General features: G+C 36.9%; 1 pseudogene; it reads right to left on the minus strand.

The window, feature by feature from the left end:
* Positions 1-1396: 1396 nt before the first annotated feature.
* Positions 1397-2542, minus strand: LOC128307534 (uncharacterized; annotated as a pseudogene).
* Between the last annotated feature and the right edge of the window lie 304 nt (positions 2543-2846).

A 2846-nucleotide genomic window follows, 5' to 3' on the forward strand; every position in this document is an offset into this window, starting at 1 on the left:
AAAGCTTTATAGTTGTGGTACAAAGTGAAGATACTCTTTTTAAGTCTCTATGTTTATGAAATTCGTGTTAACATTGCATACATTTCAGAAACGATTCGAAGCGATAAATGGCAAGCTGCACAATGCAGGAGCATTTGAAGAAATAGAAAACCATCCAGCAAATGTAAGTATACGGTGGAACAAGACGATTAATGTGTTGTGTATAAAGTGATTATACTAAACGCACATATTATCAACATTTTAGGGTAATACCAACTGTGCAGCTCATCCTGAACATCCGCGGGCGCACGATTTGGCAACAATTATCTTGGATCATGATCATTCTTATTCATCAATCAACACTCTTAATCCTGGTGATCCCATTCCATCAACATCATCTTCCGATCCAGTTACAAATAACCAAGGAGAGTCAGTTTCTGGTCAGCTAGCGGCTTTAGCAGGTGAAATAAGATGCCTGAGAGAAGGTCAAGAATACCTTCTGACCACTTTTGAATATGCCATGGAGACTGTGAACACTCACCGGCCAATTTCGTCATTCAAAGTGCAAACAATGAAGTCCAGAGAGGAACTAGAAAATTTTGACGCACAATTATCCGATGCGGAATTTATGAAAAAAGTCGTAAGCTTCATCAAAACGGAGACCGGGGAACACCGACAAATGTATATCATGCACAAGGCGATTGATATTTTATTTTCTCCAGAATTAATGGCAGCGTGCAGTTGGAGTGGAGTCGGTATTCCCCATCCTAAAATTGCTTTTAAACCGTTCCGAAACATCCTACAGTTGTTTTCCGTTTTAGGAGCTAGTGGTGGCGATACACTTCCTGCGTATAAAGTGATGGAATATTTTAAAGGAAAATTTTACCATGCGAAGCAGAGATTGAATACCTTTAAAAATGTTCGCGCATCAGCTCCACGGTCAATAAGGTCCTATAATAGGCTCGCACTCCAAAACATTGTAAACAATAGTACAACTTAATATGAATTATGCTCATTTCTATCTACATACATTAATCACAATTTAAACTAAACATTAATTTTTGATATAATTGATAATTAGATTGTGATCGTCATATAATGAATTAACTGTTTTGCTTTTATTAAATTATTTTTTTCCATTATGACGGCCAAGGGCCGTATGATCGACTGTTTTGCTTTTGTTGAAATATTTGATGTAACTGTTTATCAATATGTAATGAGCGTGTTTGAAATACATTATGTGAAATTTGGTAAATTTATTGCTCTGTGTACGTCTAATGTCATTTGTTGTTAAACAGGATTACAATTATTAACTATTTCGTTTAGTTTTACAAGTTTATTTTTTTCCCTTTTTCTTTATTTGTATTACAATAGCGATATAACTAAGATTAATACTATGAATATAATATTAACTACACTAAATTAATGTATGCAGCAAAGGGACAAAAACTGTTTCCTCCTGATCTTCTGTTCTTATTGCTGCCATCTTTGCCTTAACATCGCTTGGCTTAAACTCATAAAAGGTCTGAGATAAATCAGTTTCTTTGCCTTTGAAAATGTGCAGGGTATAAGAAGAACATGGCGAGTTAAACTGTGCACTTGGGTTTAACAGTTTTCTGCCTACTATTCTTAAATTAGAATCTACCATTTCAGCAAACACAAAATTAATAATTTCTTTTTCTGCGGAAAGAAACCATCCGTCGCGCAAGGTACGGTTCAGAGAAAATCCGCGTATGTGTAACGTTATATTTTCTTCCACTCCTTTTAAAAAAACTTCATTGTTGGGTTTTGTTATTGGAACAGCAAAGCTTTCGAATTCTGAAAAACGATTTATAGTTTGTTCCAAACATTTATGGCCATGTCTAAGCATTCTTTTTATATGATTTAGAGCATTTTCAAAGGGATAAGCAGACATTACGTTGAGGGGCCCAAATTCCTTCACTTCGTCGGTTAAATGCAACAAATTGTGCACATTACTGCTTATATAACCTTCGCCGTATATAGTATCGTACATTTCTACATACTTTTTCAGCATTTCAGAGGCTTGATCCTAAGTATCTTTATACACGTTCGACGAAAGCATGGTAACTGCGACAAAATATAACATGAAGTGTTCATATGTTCGAATAGGCAAATTCTTCTTCATTACCAAAAAACTTGCATACAGCAAAAAACTGCTAAATTCTGTGCCTTTCCAATGCAACAGTTCATCCAAGCCCCTGAATTTGCGATGTATTTCCCGAGGAAGTGTAATATTTTTAATTTGTGCAGAAATGTGTGAACAAGTCTCCACTGGCCATTTAATAGCACCCCACTTGCCGTAAACTGGTCCTAACAAGTTTCGACGCGTTACACCTCGATCTAATGCATGTAATTTGTCGCCAACAAAAACTTGTCGAACTATGTTGAAATGCTTTAGATCTAACAATGGTGAATGCCCTACTTTGTGATCGACATAAATACCTTGCCGAAAATCAGCATCTGTACGTGGTGGATGCTCAGTGCCAGGAAATGTTACTGTTCTGGATATTGGGTGCCGTCTGCCAACGACCGTGCACTTCATACATCCTTGTTTTGCATTGAAATTAACGACAGCTGAAAGTAGATATAGAAAGTATTGTAAGTTAAAAAATCATTAAACGCGTCGGTCAGTGCACATGCACTATATTCACCTTTTGCAAATGCTCGAGCAGGTGCATCTGCTACAATTCCCAGCACTTTGATGTTGACCAGCGTTTTTCGTGTTCCGAGATGAATCCCTTCGTCTATGAGCAAATTAAGTTCCTGCACTAGTGGTCGCAAATATTCTTCCGCTGAAGTGGGTTTCGATGTTCCACTGAAAATTGCCACAGTCATAGGCGCAGTAA

Source organism: Anopheles moucheti (assembly GCF_943734755.1).
Source record: "Anopheles moucheti chromosome X unlocalized genomic scaffold, idAnoMoucSN_F20_07 X_unloc_1, whole genome shotgun sequence".
NCBI classification, from domain to species: Eukaryota; Metazoa; Arthropoda; class Insecta; order Diptera; family Culicidae; genus Anopheles; species Anopheles moucheti.